We start from the raw sequence: 6,111 nt of genomic DNA on the forward strand, positions 1-6,111 counted from the left end.
CTATCCTTCTACGTCCCACTAACAATTCTGGATAACCTTTGATAAATTCTTTGCGGTCATCTGTCATTCAGAAAATGACACCATGGTGCGGTTGCGGACCGGTGGGATACGTATGAGACTTAGAACAGAAGCTTTTTTTTTAAGAAAAGGATGTTCCTTCAAAGCGGTAAACTAGAAAATGAGTGTTTTCCTTAAAACAAGGAGAATTTTGGCCCTTCGTAGTGTAAGCATGATTCTGTTTCCAAATGGTAGATCACTAAAGAACTTCCAGAAAGAAATTTAAAAAAAAGAGAAATTTCCTTTATTAGTAAGATATTTAGTGCTTTATTCTGAAGGAAAGAGTAATAAAACAAGGATTATTGATTCATTCAACTTGTACTAAGTAGATATATATGTTGAGGATTCGTGGAAATGAGAAATTGCGGTACACACGGTTGGATTATTCAAAAGATGGCAGCAAATCTTAAATTAGAAAAAAAGGTGAAATCATCGTTTTTAGGAAAGAGTATGAGATTAGAGGAAAGAAATGTAAACGAAAAAGAACGAATCTCAGACTATTGACGTATTTGTGTGATCATGATACAAAAAAATGATCTACCATGTAATTCGTTTTGTCCTCGTAGTATTTATGGGATTGAAACCACGATCACTTATTTTCTTTACTTGTTTCCTCTTTTCTTCACTAATCCCTTCAATGATTTAAGTAATTAGTAAAATTGCCCACGACCACCTGTACCTATTTTATTTATGTCTTATTTTTGTGGATATAAACTACACCCGGATGTATCCTAAGGCGCTTTGTTACAAAATTTTGGGAAGATACTAGAGGTATGGGGAAAAGCATGAATGATGGGGATCTTACCACCGATAAGACCCCCTGACCTTTGTTGTGGATATCCAAACCTTTCAGTACATGTACCGTAATGATAAGCATGGATACCTCCTGAGTGACCGCAGCGTATCTCATACAATCCAAGCGAAACGGGGAAAAATTTGTCCACCCGGTCTTTGTGGGTTGTAATGTAGTAGATGGCTATTGATTTGTTGATTCAATTGGAACTTTTTATAATTCGCTTTGAATCTTCGGGAAGTTCAATTGCTTTTATGTAGTGTAATAATAGAAAGGGGTTTAGGGAAAAATATCTTATTTTGAAATTTTGAAACTGGGATGCAACCTGAAAAATACATGGATACAAGGTCTATACCTTTGTTCTAATGGTTTGATGTCATTTTTTTGATTGATTTGACTTGACAGCACAGATGATGCCACTAACATGACAACTGCTCTTGTTCCTAAGAAATACAAGTATTACATCAGGATCTGTGAGTAGTTCCAAGAGACAACATGTGAATTCCACTAGAGCCTAGTTGTAAACTTTTAGTCTTTGTGGACGATGTTTGTCACCTACTACTTATAAATCAACACCTTTTTTTACAAAGCTACACAAACATTTATTTATTTGTTCATTTATTTACATCTGTTACTTAACATGAAATACTGGATTGTGTTACTTTAAAATGTTCCAAAACCAAAAGAGCAAAGACGTCATCGAGCCGAGTTTTTCTTTTTGTGCTGTACACATTTGAAGAGTGTGGTGATTGGGAGGATAATGATGACTGTATGTAAAGTGTATAGAAAAAGATGCAAAGTATGCAAGTCAAATTGAATACAAATCATCCTAGAAATTTCTGGATAATTAGCTTAGGATGCTCTTGTGGATGTTAGCACTGTTATTCTCTTGGACTCAGTTAAGAACATAAAGTGAAGTAACTACAAGTTCTCTCCTTCCTCTAATCCGTTGAAAGGACTGCTATAAGTGCTTAATAACTGGATAGACTAAGAATTCGTGCTTCTACCACTCCCTGATTCAATAACAAGTCATAGGAAATGCTAACTAGTAATAGTAATAGTAATAATAACTAGTCCTCGTGATAGTCATTGAGTTATTTCATTTGAAAAAAATAATAAAAATAAATAGTAAATGAGTAACAGTAAGTTAAAGTAGTAGTAGTAGTCAGTTAAATAAAAACTAAATAAAAATAAGTACATAAACTAGAGTCTGAGGGAGAATTTTTGGAGGTAGAGCTTGAAAATCTACCAGATAATGATAGAAGAAAAATCAATTGGAAATCAAGGAGAGTTCAATTTAGATTTATTTAGATTCGCATTTAAAAGTTTTGTTTATGTCGGTTTGAAAAATAAATGAAGCATAGAATATAGCAAAATTTGTGGGATAACCCAATAATATTATAATAATTATTTTTAATGATTACTGTAATGTAACTTTATAAGATTATGACTTTTGAGAAGAAACACGGTCAACGCTATAGGAAATACGGTCAAAATCGGAGATCAGCGACATCTCGTTGCCGCGCGTCCGCTTCCAAAGGGTCTACAGTAGGCGTCGTGCGTAGCGGGGCAGCACAGCAATCTCTTGATCAGAGTGTATCTAGTATTTTTTTCGCCATATTCATCTTCCTGAGAATAGCGCTAGTGCCAGAAAGTTTGTTTTGGTTATTCATCAAACCGAAAGTTTCTTCAGGGCATTTTTTTGGTTATTTGATAATCCGAAAATGTCTTTAGGATATGATTTTGCAAACTGTATTTTTTTTTAACGAATCACAACTACTACAATCTCATAGACTGATTAGTGACTGCTGTTAGCGAGTTTCACAGTTATGATCGGATTTATTCCTGGACGCAAAAAGAGAGCTCTAACGGAGGGAATCACATCGAAAGAGAGCAGTTTTCTGTTGGAATCCACGATAGTCTAGTAAGGATGGGGTATCGACATCTGCCAAATTTTAAACAGATAGGTTCGGTTTAAAAACGTACGCATCGCCTTTGAAATCCGAGAACGTGCACTATATATAACCTGTGCTAATTTCTATTCAACGAAGTCCAGTTATGCTTCCTAGCCTGGGGTTATACTCGGCTGTCCTCCCCGACAATGGCGCCCAGCACTGTAGCAGTAGTTACGACCTGGTCATCTACACATTCGAACTAGTAGTTAACATCAGTCACAGAAGAACCCGAATGGTAAATAAATAAATAAATAAAATAGAAGTAATCGTTTCTGTTCACGATTCACTTTAAAGTAAAATACCACAATTTTGGGTAGTACGCTAAAACTCGTCCGAATCGATTTTTTCAACGTTAGGCTGTGACAATCCTTCTCAGTGGTGGATCTAAAGACCTCTCAAATATTTAGTGAATATTTATAAGAATATGTAAAAATAGAATATGAGCTTATGTCTGATACTGCACTTACTAAATCTTTGTGGAAAACACCTATAGTTGGATGCGAAAATTGAACGTGGACCAGTTGGAAGGCAATAGATTTTGAGGGACGTAATTGCGGACTTGGTCGATATTTAGAAGTCATTTGTGAGTTTGAAGTAGGTATGAAGGATGTTTGTTGATATTTTTTTGGTCCATATTTAAACAAAGGAGGATATTACGAGGATATTGCCAGAAAGGCCGAAACTATACAAATAGCCAAAAAAAAAAATCGTTGGGATAGACGGGAGCGGTTCATTAACGCTCGGCCTTGATCCACGAAAGCGTGGGCGCTTGTCACATCGCCGATGATCGAAGATCATCTTTGATGAGTTTTGTCCGAGAGAACACGATATGTTAAGATTTATGTGGTTGTGTACACCGGTGAACTTCAAAAAAAAAGAAAAGAAACAGAGTTCAAAATCGAGATGCGGTGAAAATTGAGCGGAAACAGAAAGTGAAGAAAATTTTCCAAATAAACTAACTCAAATAGGTAAGCGAAATTAGGTGAGGTTTTGTATTTCCGTTACGCTTGAGGTTTTTACGTGAACTAAAAAGAAAACACTTTCTGCAACGAATCTATCGGATCCACAACACGCTTAATACGTTTCTCCTTTCTTTATTACCCTTTTTTGTACTGCTCTTGTTCTTTATTACTGAATAATAATCGAATGTTTGGGTGAAGATTCGAGAAATTCACTCGAACATTCGCAGCTTCGATGAAGCTCACCTATTCAAATGTTCGATTTCGTACATTTTCGGGATTCAGATTTCAAGTACTATCCAATATTATTATTTATTTTAAATTTTGTTCATTTTATTTGAATAATTTTCATTTTTTGTCCGAATTTTTCAAAATCTCGAACATCCGAACACATCCAGAAATGTCCAGACCATATATAGCAGAAAAAAAACATGAACTAAAAAGACGCGCGCATATCCCGGTGATAAAATTTGATTTATAGTGTCGCGCGAAGCGCTACGTACGGGGGCGGTGCGGTAGTTTCTAACGGAAGCAGCTGATTACGAGCGTATCATTGTTGCATCGGCTTCGAGGAGCCTGAAACGAAGGAAAACACGTGTCCCGTCGCGCACACACCTATGGTACTTAGGGGGAGCGGATACGCAACAACATTGGACACTGTGCAGAGATCGCGAATCTTCGATCGATCAATATGTCATGGACAACGTAGAAGAATTTTTTTTTGGGGAGGGGGGAGGACAGGAACAGGAGCACATTCGAAGTATGAATAATATAGTTCAGTCAGCATTATTTTGACTGAACTGCGCCAACTACGGTGCGATGCGACGACATTGTCGCAATATCGCAGCGATTATGTGCAAAGAATGCAAAGTACGTCCATGCTGATTTAATTCGTTTTAATAATCAGGATTTTTGGAACGAGAGGGATTCAAATCATTTAGAAGGCAGGACAAAGAGGAAAACAGGTGAGAGTAAAAAAAAAATAGAAAAAAAAAGCAAAACCCATGTTTGTAGCGAAAAATAAACATAACCTATGTTGAAGTCGAGCGTCAGGCGTCTGTCCAGGAATTTCAACAGGATATTGCCTGTTGAACTCGTCATAAAACCGTTGGAATGTTATTTCACGTGTTTTCAACGTGTTAAATACGTGTCAGCTTTACTTAGATCTATAAACTTAACGGGCTACAACGAGTCAACACAAGTTCAAGATTCGAATAATTCGAATGACGACTCGTCAGCGAATGATCGAATATTCGAATTAGAATAATTACTGAAGTACGGAGGAATTTGTGAATAAAGCTCTAGGAATTTAAATACCATTTCAAATTCAATAAATGCTTTTTTAATGCAAAAATCATTAGGATGTCGGTAATTATAAAACATAGAAAAGGAGAAAGACATTAACATAATATAATTAATTAACTATAAGCATAATAGAATGAGTAGCTCCTTTTATTTTCATCGACATCGCACACCACGTCAGTCTTGGGTAATTTAAAATAATTGTTACGATCTTGTCTGAGAAAGCGCGATTAGGTAATTATGCGTAAGGAAAACCGTGTCTTTATTTATGGTATTATATTATTTAAAGGCATCACTCCACGAATCTGAAGTGGTGCAGATTTCAGGTGGGTTATTCGTATACGGGATGGGAGACTACAGAGAGGGGGGTGATTCCGTCCATTTCTTCGTCCTAATTGCCGTAAAAAACGGCCCGGAAGATACGGCTTCAGGCATTTTGGCGCGCTATTTTTCGGGGTTTTGTTTGGGGCGCGCCAGCCTTGTGCGGCGCCGCATCTTCCGGGCCGTTTTTTACGGCAATTAGGAAGAAATGGACGGAATCACCCCCCTCTCCATAGTCTCCCATCGCGTATACGAATACTCCACCTGAATCTGCACCACCTCAGATTCGTAGGGTGATGCCTCTAATTGTTTATTATACTATTTATGACTAACCAACGAAGCCTAGGGAACAGCAGCGCTACTTACTTAGTTACTGTAGTAGTTTTACGGGAAATTTCCACGACAAATCCAGAACCCAGCAACACAGTCGAGATCGAGAGTTGTCCCGTGTGGATCCCTTCCTGCTCTTAGCAGCTCTAATAACAGACATCGCTTTACTAGCCGCATCCCCCACCATCGCTGAGGTCTATTCGTTGTGTGCTAGCGCGTAGTTGTGTGTTGGTTGGTTGGTGTAATGTGTTTTGTCGAAGCTCTATCTTTACGTGGTTGAGGAGGGCGGTGGGTGTGATTTCGCATCGACGACGAAGCCCCCGAATACACATCCCCCATCAGAGGATGGAGGCAGATAGAGTTCAGTAGAGAAACGATGAGAATATACAGCCGT

The sequence above is a fragment of the Necator americanus genome, chromosome I (genome assembly GCF_031761385.1).
Source record: "Necator americanus strain Aroian chromosome I, whole genome shotgun sequence".
Taxonomy (NCBI): domain Eukaryota; kingdom Metazoa; phylum Nematoda; class Chromadorea; order Rhabditida; family Ancylostomatidae; genus Necator; species Necator americanus.